The 21,231-nt window shown below is 41.1% G+C and overlaps 1 long non-coding RNA gene across 1 annotated transcript; it reads right to left on the minus strand.

The window, feature by feature from the left end:
* Window positions 1–16,480: 16,480 nt before the first annotated feature.
* LOC148006532 (uncharacterized) lies at window positions 16,481–20,338 on the minus strand. Its single transcript, XR_015683749.1, has 3 exons — window positions 20,079–20,338; window positions 18,850–18,939; window positions 16,481–18,528 (listed from the first exon to the last, which is right to left on the minus strand). It is a non-coding gene; the product is annotated as an uncharacterized LOC148006532 (long non-coding RNA).
* Between the last annotated feature and the right edge of the window lie 893 nt (window positions 20,339–21,231).

Consider the following 21,231-nt stretch of genomic DNA (forward strand, 5'->3'; position numbering starts at 1 on the left):
GGAATGTGTATAGAAGATAGTTACAACTCCAGCTAAGGCTCCAAGATCTGCTATAGAAATGAGGATTATTATTGCCATGAGTGTTCCTGTCCCAATTTTGTTCAGGATATGCTTGAGTAAAGAGATGCATATATTAAGCAAACATCAGTGCTTTCTTTTTGGGGGATTCCCCTTTCCCTGATACTTTACTAATGAGATACACACATCTAAAGTATAAAAGCTAGCATCCATGTATGGAAGAAAACATAATTTTTTAAAATGTGTGTGGAAAATTCATTGTCCACGTATATCTGTGTACCACTTGCATGCAGTGCTTGTGAATGCCAGATAGAGGCATTGGATTTCCTGGGGTTGGAGTTAGAGATGACTGTGAACCTTAATGTGGATGTGGGATCAGAACCTGTGTCTTTTGTAAGAGCAGCCATGGCTCTTAACCTCTGAGTCTTTTCTCCAGGCCTTTATGTTCCATTTTTAAAGTGCGTTGTTTTCTTGATGTTTACAGTAATCTCAGATCCAATGCATTTCCCATAAAAGTCTAACAAATTCTTTGAAATAATTGAAAAATAATAGTTTTCATGGAAACACCAAAACCCCAAGATAGCTAAAATATTCTTGAACAATATAAGAATTACTGAATGTACCGCCATTCTTCATTTTAAGCTGTACTACAAGGCTATGGTTAATAAAAAAAATAGCATGTTATTAATATGAAAACAGATATATTAACCAATGGAATAGAATTGAAATCCTGAACATAAGTTCACACAACTACAGGCTGCTGTTTTAAATTTGAATTAAAATCTGTTGATTTAAATCTCAATTGTTCAATTTTACCAATAATGACTGGGAGTCAGATGGAAATCTGCTAGCCCAGAGAGGCAAAGAAAGCACCTAACTGACGTTCCTCCTGAGGCCACATACCAAAAATCCAGTTCTCCTTCTCCATCCCTTCCTAAAACCCCACAAACTGAATGTCCCTCCCTTCTACTTCCTGTGTGTCTCTCTATCTATCCTCCTGACGTTTTCTTAATTTTTATATTTTTTTCCTATGTTCAATACCTGTCACCTGGTTGTTTATTTTCCCTCTTGATTAAATTAATCCTGTTTACAATGTACAATCAGAATGCTCTTGGGTTAAGAATGTGTGCTAGGACTACAAAGGATAATAAAGGGTAAAGCCCAACATAAGGAGGCAAGCTATACCCTAGAAGAAGCAAGAAACTAATCGTCTTGGCAACAAAACAAAGAGAAGAAAAGCACACAAACATAACCTCACATCCAAATATGAATATAACAGGAAGCAATAATCACTATTCCTTAATATCTCTCAACATCAATGGCCTCAACTCCCCAATAAAAAGACATAGATTAACAAACTGGATACGCAATGAGGACCCTGCATTCTGCTGCCTACAGGAAACACACCTCAGAGACAAAGACAGACACTACCTCAGAGTGAAAGGCTGGAAAACAACTTTCCAAGCAAATGGTCAGAAGAAGCAAGCTGGAGTAGCCATTCTAATATCAAATAAAATCAATTTTCAATTAAAAGTCATCAAAAAAAAAAGATAGGGAAGGACACTTCCTATTCATCAAAGGAAAAATCCACCAAGATGAACTCTCAATCCTCATCTTCGGTTGGTTTATATACAAGTGTGCAATTTCTGGGCTTGAAGGTGAAGTGATGCTGTCTGGTGCTGGATAGAGGAGCCTTGTTTTTTGTTGTGGCAGCTTGCTATTTTTGTGACGTGGTGATTTGGTTGAACACAATGGAGTGCAGTGGTGGCTGATCTCCCCTTCTTCCTGGATGAGTGAGCAGATGGTTGAATGTTGATGTCAGCATCCTTGAGCATGTTCGGATGGGCTTCTGCTTCTGTTGAAAATGATGCTGTGTTTGATTGTGGTCCGAAGCTTTGAAGCACTACTTGGCATCTCCTTCCTTGGAGGTCTCACTGTTTAGACATAACAGATTTGATAGCTTGTTGGTGAGGTGAGGTCCAGCTTGTCTCCACTAGGTCATCTTCATGTGAATCCGGTGGTTATACGGTTTTGTTTTAGGGATATTTCATTTTTTTAATAACGGTTTTAGCTGACATTCATGGAGAGAATGAATCCTTAGAACTGTGCCACTAGTGAAAGGAAATCCTGTCTAGAGTATGTTTCTTTACAAAGCTGTGTCACACCATCCTTTGGGCCCTCTGCTGGAAAAGTAGAATCAAGTCTCAAATAATGCCTTTTAAATTGTATCCTCTAGTATTATAGATGTAGGACAGTACTGTATCATACCTCTGTGGATGTAAAATAGCTTGTACCTGCTTTATGATACGTAGTAGTGACCGTGCTTTATCAGAGCTGTTTTTAATGATGTTGCTCAGAATGTTTTCTTTCCAGATGATGATTGAGAAGCTAATTAAAAAAAATGGTGCCAGGTACCACAAGAGTAACAGAACTGTGCTGTTTTCTGGGGTTTTGTTTTTTTTACTTTTTTTTTTAATGGAGTGTGCTGGATGTCTCTACAGTTTTGTTCAGATTACTGCAGAACCTGGAAAAGCTGTTGCTGCTGTTGATGCATAACACACTGCTATTATTGGTCTTTTTATATAAATATAAATATATATACAGATATATAATTTGAATTTTGGAAACTTTAGCTGTGCTGTCAACTTTGGAAAAAAGTATCCCCATTTACTGTGTTGAGTTGGCACTGTACAGAAATTAACAGCCATATTGGTCTAGAAATGTTGAACTTAAGTTTTTTCCATTTGTACAGGGGTAACGCACTGTATTAAATATGTAAGGTCTTATCTACGTGGGTTTGATTACAAAAACTAATAAAGTATTCTCAAAAAAAAAAAAGAATGTGTGCTAGGGCTAAGCCACACCCCAACTAGAAAGAAAATTATTCTTTATTCCAGTAAACAATAAGATCTCAGGTTTCATAGTGTGGTCAAATACACTACAACAGACACCTGATTTTTGACAAAGAAGCCAAAAGTGCACACTGGATGTGATGGTTTGTATATGTTTGGCCCAGGGAATGGCACTATTAGGAAGTGTACCCTTGTTGGAGTATGTGTGTCTCCATGGGCATGGGCTTAAGATCAAAATCTTAGCTGCCTGGAAGTGAGTCTCCCACTAGCCGCCTTCAGATGAAGATGTAGAACTTTCAGCTCTGCCAGCACCATGTCTGCCTAGATGCTGCCAGTTTCCCACCTTGATGATAATGGACTGGACCTCTGAGTCTTTAATTCAGCCTCAATTAAATGTTGTCCTTTTTAAGACTTGCCTTGATCATGGTGTCTGTTCACAGCAGTAAAACCCTAACTAAGATCTACTGGAGCTGGGGTTACAGGTGATTGTTAGCCAATGGATGTTGATGCTTGAGATCGAACTCTTGTCCTCTTCAAGAGCAGCAAATGCTCTTGCAAACTGAACCATCTCTCCAGCACCCCCCCTTTTTTTTACCATTTACTGTAACATTGAGGTAATATCAGTGATTAAGTGCCACACCCACTCCAGTGGAGTCTGTGTGACCTGAATCTCTTGTGCTTCGTTTCTATCCAGAACAGAGGCCTGTGCCTGGAATGGCTTGGCCTCCTGGAGGTCCCTGGTGTCTCCCTACAAAAAGATGATGACTGGGGTCTATGCTTGCAGTGGAGGTGCCTTCTGTGTTCTAGCCTTGGTGATTTTAGCAACTTTAAGCCTGTCAGCAATATCTAATTTTAAGAATATAGAAGTGTGGGAAGATGGTTATGTACCTTTAGATGTCTCAGGAACTGAAAATTCAGAGACGAAAACGTCTCACATCTTCATGATCCTGATAAACTTAAGGGCTGCGATGAATACAACTGCTATATCCATTATCTCCCAGTAAATAGGAGAGAAATTAATTACAGTTACTAACAACATGACTGTTCCAGAAAAGCCTTTCCCCCCTTTTGGAAAAGTTTTGTTTAGCATGATTCAAAATAGTAATAATTCTTTTAAGAAGATCATAGACAAGTTCCAACAAGTTGAATAAACTTATCAAGAGTTAACTATGGTTACAAAAGTTTCCTTATTAATCTGAGGGACCATAAATATAGAGTTTAAACTTTATTAAAACAAAGGTAAATGATGAACACATACCTGGTACTCACAAGTCTGGCAGTATAACTACAGTTTTCTAAACTATTGTTTGAGGCTGAAAATTGTTTCCTAGACTGTACGTTCAGCTTTCCTCCTTGCAAGGGACATTGGTGGGGTAATGAATAGAACTGGATGACTGCCTATTATGATGTACCTGTTCTAACTGCTTAAATCTATGTCAAGAAGTAAAGCTTTTTACAGCAGCACACACCTCGAGTTTGTGTCTGTCTGTCACGCCGAATCTGTTCTCTACCTGAAATCCAAGCCTTGGTCCTCTGCTGACACACTCCCCTAGGTGGTCTACGACAGTTAAGTGTTGCAAATATGTATTATCATATTCAGGCTATGGGACACCAAGAAACTAAATGTTCCCCAAGCAAGTTTGCCTCTTATTGTGGAAGGAAAAAATGTGCTTATGGTTTTAATGTGGGACAGTTATATCATGCTGGGCAGTATTATGGTTTTGATGTTGTTTTTATTTGGGAATTAAGCATGACATAAAGATAGGTGAATGGATACCAAGTTGCCAAGGGGCAGACTTCTGATGGTTAATTTTGGTTGTCAACTTGACTGGTTATGAAATCAACTTTAGTTTTGGAGGCAAGAAGGTAGGTAGACACACCTGTGAGGAACTTTCTTGACCAGATTGTTAGAAGTGGGAAGACCCATTGTTAATGTCGACAGCCCTTTCCAGTAGCATCCCAGATAAAAGAAAGAAGGGGACTGGAGAGACTGACTGTTCAGTGGTCAAGAGCACTGGCTGTCTTCCAGAGGACCTACGTTCTGTTCCCAGCTCCCATATCACAGTTCACAACCATCTATAATTCCAGTTCCAGGGGGGATCTGACACCTGTGGATTTCGTGGGATCCAGGCCATACACATTCTTTAGTGACTTTTACTTCCAGATTGTGGTTAATTCTTTTTCCTGTTTGTAGGGGGACGGTTTGTGCAATCCAAGTCCAATGGGCAATCCCTGGTTCATATGCCCCAAAGTTAATTTTCTGATTCATAGTCAAGTGTATCTGACACAACCTCCCATCTTAACTGTTCAGGGAGAAGCAAGGTCTATGCGGCAATTATCCAAGGTTGAGAGTACTTCCCAAAACAACACAGTAATGGCTTGACTCACAAAAACTTTAGAACTCCCTAATAATCATGGTGTCCCCAGAAGTAAAATAGACATGGTGTCAACTATATTTTGTTTGATCTCTATAAGCAAAGGAACTTCAAAGAGTGGAAAGAAAAGTTACATCGAATTATTATAATAGAGAATCAAGGTCCCCTTAACTAATTTCCAATCTGGAGTCAGTTACAGACATAGATCCCCTCAGATCAATGGGAGGCCAGGTCTCCTTGAGGCAGAACCTACTATAATGCCAGAAAGTTTCCCTGTGACTTTTTCTCCTTCCCTCAGGAACCTAGAATTTTTTGTGAGGTTAAAGTCACATTGGAGTAAAGAAGGTGATCAAACTTCGTCTGGCCCAAGAGACACTGCTCTGAATTGACATTGATTTCAGAAGATGGCAGACTGCATTTTGCTCAGAGTCAAAGAAGAGGCTTATGGGAGTCAGGCCATTGATAGAGTTTTAGCCAAAGTGTGACTCACACTGGGTCCAGTGGTGTGTTATACTCACTTTTTTTTATTATTTTCTAGTCCTAGAATGCCTAATTGGGATAGATACATTTAAGTATTGACAGATTCCCCATATTGGTAACCTGGTTGGCAAGGCCAAATGCAAGTGAATAGAGCTGCCCCTGTCAGGGAAAATGCTGAGTCAAAACTGGTGTGCAAGGCTCAGAGGATTACAGAAGTTTGTCCCATCATCAAGGAATTGAAAGATGCAGAGCAATGGCTCCCACCTCATCTCCTACTGGCCTGTGCAAAAGACACAGAGATCATAGAGAATGACAGTTGTCCATCACAAACGTAATTAAGCAGTGACTCCAATTGCCACTGCTGTACCAGACATGGCTTCTTTCTCTCAGTAGACTAGCATACCTCCTGGTACCTAGTATGAAAACATTGACCTGGCAAGTGCTTTTATTTCCTTGAAACTTTTTACTATGAGAGTTCACTAATTCTTTTCCCCAGTGTCCTAACTTAGTTTGCAATAATCTTGATCACTAGAATCTTCCACAGTGGTCACACTGGTCTATTTTATTGAGGACATTAGATCTATTGGACTATGAGAGCAAGAAGACCTCAATTTAGACTTGTTTGTAAAGTATATGTCTATCAGATGATGGGAAAGAACCTGGACAAAATGAAAGGATATTCTACATCAGTGTAATTTCTAGGAGCCCAGTGGTATGGGATGGACAGAGATTTTTCTTAGAAGGTGAATGTGAATTGTGGGATTTCGCCCTTCCTACCACGTACAAAGAAGCATGCTGCCTATTTGCCCTTTTGGATTTGTAGGCAGCCTATTTCCTCAGTTGGCCATGTCACTCCAACACATATACCAAGTGTCTCAAAAAGCTATTGGTCTGTTTTCCTTCTCCATATTTATTATATTGGGTATTCAATGTACACATTTCAATTGTTAGGCCCGTTCCTGGTTTCTAGGCCAACATCCCCCAGTCCCTCACCCTCCCCTTCTATATGGGTGTTCCCATCTCCCTCTTCCCCCCATTTCTGCCCTCTCCCCAACAGTCACGTTCACTGTGGGCTCAGTCTTGGCAGGACCCAGGGCTTCCCCTTCCACTGCTGCCCTTACTAGGCTATTCACTGCTACCCATGCAGTTGGAGCCCAGGGTCAGTCCATGTATAGTCTTTGGATAGTGGCTTAGTCCCTGGAAGCTCTGGTTGGTTGGCATTGTTGTTCATATAGGGTCTCGAGCCCTTTCAAGCTCTTCCAGTCCTATCTCTGATTCCTTCAACGGGGGTCCCCTTATCAGTTCAGTGGTTTGCTGTTGGCATTCGCCTATGTATTTGCTGTATTCTGGTGTCTGTCAGGAGAGATCTACATCCGACTCCTGTCTGCCTGCACTTCTTTGCTTCATCCATCTTATCTAGTTTGGTGGCTGTATATGTATGGGCCACATGTGGGGCAGGCTCTGAATGGGTGTTCCTTCTCCCTCTGTTCTAAACTTTGCCTCCCTATTCCCTGTCAAGCGTATTCTTGTTCTCCTTTTAAAAAAGGAGTGAAGCATTCACATTTTGGTCATCCTTCTTGAGTTTCATGTTTTCTGTGCATCTAGGGTGATTCAAGCATTTGGGCTAATATCCACTTATCAATGAATGCATACCTTCTGTGTTGTTCTGTGATTGGGTTACCTCACTCAGGAAGATATTTTCCATTTCCATCCATTTGCCTATAAATTTCATAAAGTCATTGTTTTTGATAGCAGAGGAGTATTCCACTGTGTAGATGTACCATATTTTCTGTGTCCATTCCTCTGTTGAAGGGTATCTAGGTACCTTCCAGCTTCTGACTATTATAAATAAGCCTGCTATGAACATAGCGGAGCATGTTTATTTGTTATTTGTTGGAGCATCTTTTGGGTATATGCCCAAGAGAGGTATACCTGGGTCCTTAGGTAGTTCAATGTCCAATTTTCTGAGGAACCTCCAGACTGATTTCCAGAAGGGTTGTACCTGTCTGTAATCCCACCGGCAATGGAGAAGTATACCTCTTTCTCCACATCCTTGCCAGCGTCTGCTGTCACCTGGATTTTTGATCTTAGCAATTCTGACTGGTGTGAGGTGGAATCTCAGAGGTGTTTTGATTTGCATTTCCCTTATGACTAAAGATGTTGAACATTTCTTTAAGTGTTTCTCAGCCATTTGGCATTCCTCAGCTGCAAATTCTTTGTTTAGCTCTGAACCCCATTTTTTAATAGGGTTATTTGTCTCCCTGCAGTCTAACTTCTTGTGTTCTTCATATATTTTGGATATAAGCCCTCTATCTGTTGTAGGATTAGTAAAGATCTTTTCCCAATCTGTTGGTTGCCGTTTTGTCCTAACCACAGTGTCCTTTGCCTTACAGAAGCTTTGCAGTTTTATGAGATCCCATTTGTCGATTCTTCATCTTAGAGCATAAGCCATTGGTCTTTTGTTCAGGAAATTTTTTCCAGTGCCCATGTGTTCCAGATGCTTCCCCAATTTTTCTTCTATTAGTTTGAGTGTGTCTGGTTTGATGTGGAGGTCCTTGATCCATTTGGACTTAAGCTGTGCACAGGGTGATAAGCATGGATCCATCTTCGTTCTTCTACATGTTGACCTCCAGTTGAACTAGCACCATTTGCTGAAAATGCTATCTTTTTTCCATTTGATGGTTTTGGTTCCTTTGTCAAAAATCAAGTGCCCATAGGTGTGTGGGTTCATTTCTGGGTCTTCAATTCTATTCCACTGGTCTATCTGTCTGTCTCTGTATCAATACCATGCAGTTTTTTTTTATCACTATTGCTCTGTAATACTGCTTGAGTTCAGGGATAGTGATTCCCCCTGAAGTCCTTTTATAGTTGAGGATAGTTTTAGCTATCCTGGGTTTTTTGTTATTCCAGATGAATTTGCAAATTGTTCTGTCTAACTCTTTGAAGAATTGGATTGGTATTTTGATGGGGATTGCATTGAATCTGTAGATCGCTTTTGGTAAAATGGCCATTTTTACTATATTAATCCTGCCAATCCATGAGCATGGGAGATCTTTCCATCTTCTCAGATCTTCTTCAATTTCTCTCTTCAGAGGCTTGAAATTCTTATTGTACAGAACTTTTACTTGCTTGGTTAAAGCCACACCGAGGTATTTTATATTATTTGGGACTATAATGATAGGTGTCGTTTCCCTAATTTCTTTCTCAGCTTGTTTCTCTTTTGTGTAGAGGAAGGCTACTGATTTATTTGAGTTAATTTTATACCCAGCCACTTTGCTGAAGTTGTTTATGAGCTTTAGTAGTTCTCTGGTGGAACTTTTGGGATCACTTAAATATACTATCATATCATCTGCAAATAGTGATATTTTCACTTCTTCTTTTCCAATCTGCATCCCCTTGATCTCCTTTTATTGTCTGATTGCTCTGGCTAGATCTTCAAGAACTATATTGAATTAGTAGAGAGAGAGTGGGCAGCTTTGTCTAGTCCCTGATTTTAGTGGGATTGCTTCAAGTTTCTCTCCATTTAGTTTAATGTTAGCTACTGGTTTGCTGTATATGGCTTTTATTTGTGTAGGAATGGGCTTGAATTCCTATTCTTTCCAGGACTTTTATCATGAAGGGGTGTTGAATTTTGTCAAATGCTTTCTCAGCATCTAATGAAATGATCATGTGGTTTTGTTCTTTCAGTTTGTTTATATAATGGATTATGTTGATGGTTTTCTGTATATTAAACCATCACTGCATGCCTGGGATGAAGCCTACTTGATCATGGTGGATGATTGTTTTGATGTGCTCTTAGATTCGGTTTGTCAGAATTTTATTGAGTATTTTTGCGTCGATATTCATAAGGGAAACTGGTCTGAAGTCTGTTTCTTTGTTGGGTCTTTGTGTGGTTTAGGTATAAGCGTAATTGTGGCTTCATGGAAGGAATTCGGTAGTGCTCCATCTGTTTCAATTTTGTGGAATAGTTTGGATAGTATTGGTATGAGGTCTTCTATGAAGGTCTGATAGAATTCTGCACTGAACCTGTCTGGACCTGGGCTCTTTTTCGTTGGAAGACATTTAATGACTGCTTTTATTTCATTAGGAGTTATGGGGTTGTTTAAATGGTTCATCTGTTCCTGATTTGACTTCGGTACCTGGTATCTGTCTAGGAAATTATCCATTTTCTGCAGATTTTCAAGTTTTGTTGCATATAGGCTTTTGCAGTAGGATCTGTTGATTTTTTGAATTTCCTCTGATTCTGTAGTTATGTCTCCCTTTTCATTTCTGATTTTGTTAATTTGGACACATTCTTTGTGTCCTCTTGTTAGTCTGGCTAAGTGTTTATCTATCTTGTTGATTATCTCAAGAACCAACTTTTGGTTCTGTTGATTCTTTCTATGGTCCTTTTAGTTTCTACTTGGTTGATTTCAGCTCTGAGTTTAATTATTTCCTGCCTTCTACTCCTCCTGGGTGTATTTGCTTCTTTTTGTTCTATAGCTTTTAGGTGTGCTGTCAAGCTGCTGACACATGCTCTCTCCTGTTTCTTTTTGCAGGCACTCAGAGCTATGAATTTTCCTCTTAGCACAGCTTTCATTGTGTCCCATAAGTTTGGGTATGTTGTACTTTCATTTTTATTAAATTCTAAGAAGTCTTTAATTTCTTTCTTTATTTCTTCCTTGACCAGGTTATCATTGTAGAGCATTGTTCAACTTCCATGTATATATGGAGGTTCTTTCCTTATTGTTATTGAAGACCAGCTCTAGGCCATGGTAGTCTGATAGGACACATGTGAGTATTTCTATCTTTCTGTATCTGTTGATGTTTGTTTTAGGTCAATTTTGGAGAAAGTACCATGAGGTGGTGAGAAGAATATATATATATATTGCTTTCAGATAGAATGTTCTATAAATATCTTTCAAGTACATTTGGTTCATGACTTCTGTTAGTCTGTCTATGTATCTGTTTAATTTCTGTTTCCATGATCTGTCCATTGATGAGAGTGGGGTGTTGAAATCTCCTACTCTTATTGTGTGAGATGCAATGTGTACTTTGAGCGTTAGTAAGGTTTGGTTTATGGATGTAGGTGCCCTTGTATTTGGGGCATAGATATTTAGGATTGAGAGTTCATCTTGGTGGATTTTCCCTTTGATGAATATGAAGTGTCCTTCCATATCTTTTTTGATGACTTTTAGTTGAAAATTGATTTTATTCGATATTAGAATGACTACTCCAGCTTTCTTCTTCAGACCAATTGCTTGGAAAGTGGTTTTCCAGCCTTTCACTCTGTGGTAGTGTCTGTCTTTGTCTCTGAGGTGTGTTTCCTGTAGGCAGTAGAATGCAGGGTACTCATTGTGTATCCAGTTTGTTAATCTATGTCTTTTTATTGGGGAGTTGAGACCATTGGTATTGAGATATATTAAGGAACAATGATCATTGCTTCCTGTTATATTCATATTTGCATGTGAGATTATGTTTGTGTGCATTCCCTCTCTTTGTTTTGTTGCCAAGACAATTAGTTTCTTGCTTTTTATAGGGTGTAGCTTGCCTCCTTATGTTGGGCTTTACCATTTATTATCCTTTGTAGTGCTCTATTTGTAGAAAGATATTGTGTAAATTTGGTTTTGTCATGGAATATCTTGGTTTCTCCATCTATGTTGATTGAGAGTTTTGCAGGATACAGTAACCTGGGCTGGTATTTGTGTTCTCTTAGCCTGTGTATGACATCTGTCCAGGATCTTTTGGCTTTCGTAGTCTCTGGCGAAAAGTCTGGTGGGATTCTGATAGGTCTGACTTTATATGTTACTTGACCCTTTTCCCTTACTGCTTTTAATATTCTTTCTTTATTTTGTGCATTTGGTGTTTGACTATTATGTGACAGGAGGAGTTTCTTTTCTGGTCCAATCTATTTGGAGTTCTGTAAGTTTCTTGTATGTTTATGAGCATCTCTTTCTTTTTGGTTAGGGAAAATTTCTTCTATGCTTTTGTGGAAGATATTTACTGGTCCTTTAAGCTGGGAGTCTTCACTCTCTTCTATACCTATTATCCTTAGGTTTAATCTTCTCATTGAGTCCTGGATTTCCTGTATGTTTTGGACCAGTAGCTTTTTCTTACATTATCTTTGATAGTTGTGTCGATGATTTCTATGGAATCTTCTGCCTCTGAGATTATCTCTCGTATCTCTTGTATTCTGTTGGTGATGCTTGTATGTACAGCTGCTTTTCTCTTCCTTTGGTTTTCTATATCCAGAGTTGTTTCCCTGTGTCCTTTCTTTATTGCTTCTATTTCCATTTTTAATTCCTTCAACTGTTTGGTTGTGTTTTCCTGAAATTCTTTCAGGGATTTTTGTGATTCCTCTCTATAGGCTTCTCCTTGTTTATTTATGTTTTCCTGCGTTTCTCTAAGGGAGTTCTCCATGTCTTTCTTGAAGTCCTCCAGCATCATGATCAAATGTGATTTAAAATCTAGATCTTGCTTTTCTGGTGTGTTTGGATATTCAGTGTTTGTTTTGGTGGGAGAATTGTTCTCCTATGATGCTATGTAGTCTTGGTTTCTGTTGCTTGGGTTCCTGTGCTTGCCTCTCACCATCAGGTTGTCGCTGGTGTTACCTTGTTCTGCTATTTCTAACAGTGGCTAGACTGTCCTATAGGTCTGTGCGTCAGGAGTGCTGTAGACCTATTTTCCTGTTTTCTTTCAGCCAGTTATGGGAACAGAGTGTTCTGCTTTCGGGCGTGTAGTCTTTCCTGTCTACTGGTGTTCAGCTTTCCTGTGGGCCTATGTCCTGAGTCCACCAGGCAGGTTGCTTGGAGCAGAAAAGTTGGTCTTACATGTGGTCCTGCAGCTCACGTTTGCTTGTGGGGGGCTGCTTTTGAGCTGTCTGTGAGGGCGGCATCCAGGAGGGCCTGCGCTGCCTTTTCTGGGAGCCCCCCTGCACCGGGTTCCCAGATGGCATTAGGTGTTTTCCTCTGGAGTGAGAAATGTGGGCAGAGTGTAGTCTCTCTGGCTTCCCAGGCGTGTCTTTCCCTCTGAAGGCTTAGCTCTCCCTCCCATGGGATTTGGGTACAGAGGACTGTTGATAGTGTCCCTTCAGTTCCGGGCTGTGTCTGGACTGTGGGGGACCTGCCACTGTAGTGCCCCTATCTTCTGGTTCCCAGAGGCCGTATATACTTTCCTGTGGGCCAGGGATGTGGGCAGGGGTGGGCAGTATTGGTGGTCTCTCCCGCTCTGCAGTCTCAGGAGTGCCCACCTGTCCGGGTGGTGAGCTCTTTCTCCCAAGGGGTTTGGGAGCAGTGAGCTGTGGGCCAGGATCAGTGAAGTTTTCCTTATTTCTTTCTCAGCTTGTTTCTCTTTTGTGTAGAGGAAGGCTACTGATTCATTTGATTTAATTTTATACCCAGCCACTTTGCTGAAGGTGTTTATCAGGTTTTGTAGTACTCCGGTGGAACTTTTGGAATCACTTAAATATACTATCATATCATCTGCAAATAGTGATATTTTGACTTCTTTCTTTCCAATCTGAATCCCTTTTATCTCCTTTTGTTGTCTAATTGCTCTGGCCAGGACTTCGAGAACTATATTGAATTAGTAGGGCAAGAGTGGGCAGCCTTGTCTAGTCCCTGATTTTAGTGGGATTGCTTCAAATTTCTCTTCATTTAGTTTAATATTAGCGACTGGTTTGCTGTACATGGCTTTTACTATGTATGGGCCTTGAATTCCTGTTCTTTCCAGGACTTTTATCATGAAGGGGTGTTGAATTTTCCAAATGCTTTCTCAGCATCTAATGAAATGATCATATGGTTTTTATCATTCAGTTTGGTCATATAGTGGATAATGTTGATGATTTTTCATATATTTAAATCATCCCTGCATACCTGGGATGAAGCCTACTTGATCATGATGGATGATGTTTTGATGTGTTCTTGGATTCGATTTGCAAGAATTTTATTGAGTATTTTTGCATTGATATTCATAATGGAAATTGGTTTCAAGTTCTCCTTCTTTGTTGGGTCTTTGTGTGGTTTAGGTATAAGAGTAATTGTGGCTTCATGGAAGGAATTCGGTAGTGCTGCATCTGTTTCAATTTTGTGGAATAGTTTGGATAGTATTGGGATGAGGTCTTCTATTAAGGTCTGATCCAATTCTGCACTAAACCCGTCTGGACCTGGGCTCCTTTTGGTTGGGAGACTTTTAATGACTGCTTCTACTTCTTTAGGAGTTATGGGGTTGTTTAAATGGTTTATCTGTTCCAGACTTAACTTCAGTACCTGGCATCTGTTGGAAATTGTGCATTTCCTCCTGATTTTCAAGTTTTGTTGAATATAGGCTTTTATAGTAGGATCTGATGACTTTTTTGAATTTCCTCTGATTCTGTAGTTATGTCTCCTTTTTCATTTCTGATTTTGTTAATTTGGACACACTCTCTGTGTCCTCCTGTTAGTCTGGCTAAGTGTTTATCTATCTTGTTGATTATCTCAAAGAAACAGCTTTTGGTTTTGTTGATTCTTTGTATAGTCTTTTTTGTTTCTACTTGTTTGATTTCAGCTCTGAGTTTGATTATTTCCTGCATTCTACCCTCCTGGGTGTATTTGCTTCTTTTTGTTCTAGACCTTTTAGGTGTGCTGTCAAGCTGCTGATATATGCTCTCTCCTGTTTCTTTCTGCAGGCACTCAGAGCTATGAGTTTTCCTCTTAGCACAGCTTTCATTGTGTCCCATAAGTTTGGGTATGTTGTACCTTCATTTTCATTAAATTCTAAGAAGTCTTTAATTTCTTTCTTTATTTCTTCCTTGACCAGGTTATCATTGAGTAGAGCATTGTTCAACTTCTATGTATATATGGAGTTTCTTCCCTTATTGTTATTGAAGACCAGCTTTAGCCTGTGGAGGTCTGATAGGACACATGCAATTATTTCTATCTTTCTGAATCTGTTGATGTCTGTTTTATGACTGATTATATGGTCAATTTTGAAGAAAGTACCATGAAGTGGTGAGAAGAAGGTATATTATTTTGTTTTAGGATAGAATGTTCTATAAATATCTGTTAAGACCATTTGGTTCATGACTTCTGTTAGTCTCTCTATGTCTCTGTTTAATTTCTGTTTCCATGTTCTGTCCATTGATGAGAGTGGGGTGTTGGAATCTCCTACTATTATTGTGTGAGGTGCAATACGTGCTTTGAGCTTTAGTAAGGTTTGTTTTATGTATGTAGGTGCTCTTGTATTTGGAGCATAGATATTTTGGATTGAGAGTTCATCTTGGTTGATTTTTCCTTTGATGAATATAAAGTGTCCTTCCTTATCATTTTTGATGATTTTTGGTTGAAAATCAATTTTATTCAATATTAGAATGGCTACTCCAGCTTGCTTCTTCAGACCATTTGCTTGGAAAATTGTTTTCCAGTCTTTTATTCTGAGGTAGTGTCTGTCTTTGTCTCTGAGGTATGTTTCGTGTAGGCAGCAAAATGTTGGGTCCTAATTGCATGTCTAGTTTGTTAATCTGTGTTTTTTTATTGGGGAATTGAGTCCACTGATGTTGAGAGATATTAACGAATAGTGATTGTTGCTTCCTGTTATATTCTTATTTGGGTGTGAGATTATGTTTGTGTGCTTGTCTTCTCTTTCTTTTGGTAAAAAATGATTAGTTTCTTGCTTTTTCTAGGGTGCTGGTTTTAAGTAGAACCTGCAATAAGAGTTTTTTTGTTTTACTGGTCCAGACTGCTATTCAGGATGCTGGGGCAATTGTGCTGTATGACCAGCTGACTGCATGATACTTGAGGAATCTGTGGTAGATGGACGTGTTGCTTAGTGTGCTTGGTAGGACCCTGTAGGTATATTCAAATGGGGGTTCTTAGAATTTTGGCGAAAAATTTTACTGATAGATGCCTGCCAAGGCCTGCATGGCTGCAGAAGGGCCTTCAAGACACAGTTCCCTCTCTGCAGCAGAGCCAGCAGGGCTTGGGCCTCTATGAGTAATGATGGCTGCTACGCATAAGGGTTGTCTGTATAATAATGTACATATTTTCATGCTCCTCTTTTGGGGTATGCTTTCCCTGTTAAAGTTAATGACTCCATGATACTTAGAAACAGTAGGTGTCCAGGAGGCAAGAATATGCTCTTCAGCAAAATGGTAAATTCTGTGACCTTCAAGACAGCCCTTAAGACTGTGGGAAAGAACTCTGAAAACTTGATTTCATGAATATAAAACTCTCAAAAACAAACAAACAAATAAACAAAAGAATATACAACTTCTCAAGTATGCAAATATAAGAACATAATATGAATTGTATGAGGGGCTTCATGGATCTAAAAAAACAAAGACAGCTGCAGTAATGAGCCAGCTCAGCTCATCAGAAAAGTTCAAATGCAGGTAGATTTCTGAGTTCAAGGTCAGCCTGGGACAGAGCAAATTTAGGTGCAGTCATGGTGAGAATGTTGTTCTCAGAGCTCAATATCACTCAGCTAAATCATTGTCTGTGCTTACAAAGGCAGGTGGATCACTAATTCATTTGCTATGTTAAAATATATATTTGCTGTCATTTTTCTAAAATCAAGTGGCTAAGGTCATAAAATGCTGATTCATGATATAATTAAAAGGTAATGATTGACTCAATGGACTCGAGCTCATGGATCCTATGAGTTTTACCATGTTTCCCAACATGCTGAGGCAGATGGACTGGCAGATGATAGCATAGTGGAATGGACTTTGGTTGCAGGATATTTGATTACAGTGTGAACCCCAGATCATGTTATTTACTGAAAAAAAAACTGTTTCTAGTTGTGGTGAGGCTCAGCCCTTAGCACATGCCTTTAATGCCATGGCTCGAATACACACACACCCTTAGCACACACCTTTAATCCCAAACAATGAAGCTAAAGTTAGTTTGTATAAAGAAACACCCAAACCCAAGTTTGAAAGTGATGTCTAATTGAGGGGCACACAAAGTAACTAATCAGGAAAGATCTGACAGAATAGGACATGTCTAACTCTCCCAAGAAGAGAGAGGAAAAGGAGTTACTTGAGGGAGCAGAGCAGAGAGAAAAAGGAGACAGTTTTACTGGGACAGTTGTACAGAGACAGGTTTCATAGACAGATCAAGCTAGACACAGGTGAAGACAGATGAGACATAGAACGAGGAGCCAGAAGATTAGAACAGATTGCCCAAAGTCAGTATAAAGCCAAGCAGAGCAATTCAGGAGACAGAAGGAGGGAGGGAGGGAGGGAGGGAGGGAGGGAGGGAGGGAGGGAAGGAGGGAAAGAGAGCTTGGAGAAGAATTTGAGGCAGAACAGCTCAGTTGAACCAGCCAGTCAGAGTTCAGAAAGAACTAGAAAGGGGTGAGTTTAATCAGCAGTAAGTCTTAGAGGCTGAAAATATTCTTGGCTGAGATTAGATTGTACAGATGTTAGAAGCTTCCAGAACTAGGCCTAGGTTAGCAGACTGAGGCAGTAAACCTCAGATGACAATTACATCAGGTAAATAAAGCATACATTTATGGGCTTTCTAAAATACCAATAATTTTATTTATGTTTGAGAATTTCATGATATATTTTGACCATATTCTTTCCCCTCCATAGCTCATCCAAAGTTCTCCCTTACCAACTTCTTGTCCTTTCTAAAAAAATAAAACAAAATGAAATAAACCCATGGAGTCCAATTTATGTTGGTGGACGACCTCTAAGCACAAGGCTTGTCCTGGAGCACTGCTGATATACCCATTGCCCTCCATTCATGAAAACAGATTTCTCTCACTCAGGACTAAAGTTATGAATAGTTTCTTGCTTAGGGATGGGACTTTGTGTCTCATCTTCCATGATGGGATCTTGTCTGACTTGAGCTTGGCAAATCTGTATATTCTGTCACAGTCTGTGAGTTCTTATGCACATATGCCCTGTGGTATCTAGAAAACACTGCTTCCCTGAAGTCATCCACTAACTCTGTCTCCTATTCTCTGCATAGGGACCAGTTGTGGATCTCTGTGCTAATAACCATCTACCACAAGAAGCTTGCACTGATATGTGGGTATAGCAATGTAACACTAGGAATCATGTTACTGCTGTGCTCATTTAGCAGAATAATAGTGGTAGGTTTTCATCTGCAGACCATTCCTATCCAAACTTAGATTTTTGACCTTATCAAAAGTGTCTGTTATGGGTTCTAGCTCATTGAGCTGGGTTTAAATCTATCTTAAAGAGTTTTTACTCCTGTAATATTCATACCACCATGACAGCAGTGCATATATCTTGTAGGAAGACCATTACTGTGGCCTGCAGGATTCATAGCTAGGTGATTTTTCTCCACCAGTAGCAAGCATAACAACTTCCAGAAGTATGAACGCTAAACAGTAGGGGTGAATCTTCAATGTGCACCATTTTTATTTTACCATGTTCTATGACATAGGTATCTGGTGCTTTCAGTTGTGGAGGGCCGTCCTCACATTCTCCATTGTAAGATGGCGCCGATATCCGGCAGGATGCACCTAATAAAAGGGCAATACGCAAGCGTCTGGTAAATTCCTCACTCAGGGGGACACGTATGCTGTGGTACATCATCTGGCACATCTGGCAGCGACCAGCCAGAGAGTGACACGTCCGAGGCGAGGATAGTTTCCTATATAAGGGATGGTCTTTCCCTCACTCAGGGTCTCCGTATTGTAAGCTTGTGCTCTCGCTCTCAAGATGCATTAAAGCTATTTCTACAGAAGGATCCTTTGTGTCCTGCGTCATTCTTGCTGGCAAGATGTAGCGTGGGACATTTGGTGCCAGAAACCCGGGAAAAAGACCTCATCAGCACCTCCGGAGACCCCTTGGTGACAAGGAGGATTCAGAACTGCAGGTAAAAAAAAATACGTTCAGAGAGGCATGCCTTTCTTGGATTTTGGTCTGGGGTTGTTGCCGCCTTGGGAAGGATTTGTTGAGGCTATGGTATTTGTTCTCGGAGCCACTCTACTCTTTCTTATTATTATGTACTGTTTTCACCGTTTCCGCTGCTAAAAGGACAGCAGCTGGAGGCGCGTCTCAGTCTCTCGTAAATAAGTGAGCTTCGCGCAGCTCCCCTTTACTGTTGGGGAGCAGGGACGCGATAGCACCGCCTGGGAAGTGCGCGTAAGACTCCCGTATATAAGAGAGCGGCGTGTCTGTTTCTACTCACGCTTTGTCAGACAGACGTAGATAAGCCGCTGGGCATTCTTGGTCCCTCATGGGATCCTCACAGTCTGTGATCACGGCTCTGGAAACGGTGCTAAAGCAGAGGGACATTAAAATTGGAGGAAGAACACTTAAAAACTTTGTGAAAGAAGTGGACAGGGTGGCTCCGTGGTTTGCCTGCTCAGGCTCGTTTACAATTGCCTCATGGGACAAACTTGGAAGGGACCTAGACAGAAAATTGGCGGAGAAAGATCTGCGTCTAGGAACTAAAGCCATATGGAAACTAGTCAAAAATTGCTTAGCAGATGAAGTGTGCAAGGCAGCAGTTGTAGGAGGGCAGACCACACTTGAAATATTTCGAGAAAGTATGTCAGAAACTGAACGTAGTGAGAGATTAGAGGCGCGTAAGAAAAAGGATGTCCTGAGAAAGAAAAAGAGCCCTCCCATTAAGTCCTCGGATAAGGGAGTGTTAAAGCTTTCAGATTCCGGCACTTCCCTCTCTACACAGCAACCAGGAGGGGGAGCCAGCATATACCCTGTGAAAGAGCTAGAAGCGCTGAACCTCGACAGTTCTGATAGCTCTGAGAATGGAATCTTAGATTCAGAGGAGGAGGCCGAGTTAGATGAGGAAGCAGCTAGATATGAGGAAGAGAAATATCACCCCGAGGAACAAAAGAAAGGTAATAAAAAGCTTCTGCCGCGGCAGTCGCCAACCGCACCCCCTCCGTATGAGGTGCGCTCTTGCGCATTCTCTTTAGTCCCCGATAGGGTGAGAAGGAAGCTGCAGTTGACGTTCCCGGTCTTTGAAACGCAGGAGGGTGAGCGGGTTCATGCCCCAGTCGAATATAACCAAATAAAAGAGCTGGCGGAGTCTGTCAGAAAGTACGGAGTTACAGCCAATTTCACCCTAACCATTCTTGAAAGGCTGGCCCTAAATTATTTGACACCCGCCGATTGGCAGATGATTGCAAAAGTGACCCTTGTGAACATGGGCCAATATATGGAATGGAAAGCGCTTTGGTATGAGGCGGCTCAAACACAGGCCAGAGCTAATGCCACGGCGGCGTTAATGTCTGAGCAGCGAGAATGGACGTTTGAACTCTTGACAGGACAGGGTCGCTTCGCAGCAGACCAAGCTAATTACCATTGGGGTGCTTATACTCAAGTCTCCAGCTCGGCCATTAAGGCCTGGAAGGCACTCACTAGGAAAGGCGGGGCCGATAATCAACTTACTCCTATCATCCGAGGACCTCAGGAACCGTTCTCAGACTTCGTAGCCAGAATGACAGAAACTGCTGGACGAATATTTGGTGATGCGGAGCAAGCAGCACCGCTCATAGAACAGCTCGTTTACGAGCAAGCCACCCAGGAATGCCGGGCGGCTATAGCACCCAGAAAAAACAAAAGATTACAGGACTGGCTCAGAGTCTGCAGAGAACTCGGCGGGCCTCTTACTAACGCAGGCTTGGCGGCCGCCATTCTCCAGTCCCGGCAACGCCCCCTTAAAGGGACAGATACAAGATCATGTTTTAGATGTGGAAAAATGGGCCATTTAAAAAGAGACTGTAGGATAACCAAGGAAGACAGGAGGCCTGCAACTATCTGTGCCCGATGTGGCAAGGGCTACCATAGGCCTGACCAATGCCGCTCAGTGAGGGATATTAAGGGAAAACTACTCCCTCCCTTGGAAGCTCAGCCTAATGAGATGTCAAAAAACAGATCGTTGGGTCCCCGGTCCCAGGGCCCTCAAAGATATGGGAACCGCTTTCAGAAAGCTATGACCCTGACAGAGGAGACTCCCCAAGAGGTGACACAAAATTGGACCTGTGTGCCGCCTCCGACTTCTTTCTAATGCCCCAGATGGGCATTCAGCCAATTCCTGCTCAGACTGTGGGGCCTTTGCCCCCAGGAACGATAGGCCTTGTCCTTGGGAGAGGATCTCTCGCCCTACAAGGACTGATAGTCCATCCAGGCCTTGTTGAAGCTCAGCACTCTCTTGATATTCAGATTCTTTGTTCAAGTCCTGATGGGGTTTTTTCCATAAGTGAAGGAGATAGAATAGCACAGTTATTACTCCTTCCGTGCTCCCAAACCACAATACAGGATACCAAGGGGCCCATGGGGACAACGGGTAATGATTTGGCATATTTGGTGGTTCATCTTAACAACCGCCCAAAATTGAGCTTAGAAATTAATGGAAAGAAATTTGAAGGCATTCTGGATACTGGGGCTGATAAAAGTATAATTTCCTCAAAATGGTGGCCTCAATCATGGCCTACCATAAGATCTTCTCACTCGCTACAAGGCTTAGGCTACCAGTCGTGCCCTAAAATCAGCTCTGCCACTCTAACTTGGACTACTGTCGATGGCCGACAGGGACAATTTG

This window comes from Rattus norvegicus, chromosome 3, assembly GCF_021556685.1.
Source record: "Rattus norvegicus strain SHRSP/BbbUtx chromosome 3, alternate assembly SHRSP_T2T, whole genome shotgun sequence".
Classification (NCBI taxonomy): domain Eukaryota; kingdom Metazoa; phylum Chordata; class Mammalia; order Rodentia; family Muridae; genus Rattus; species Rattus norvegicus.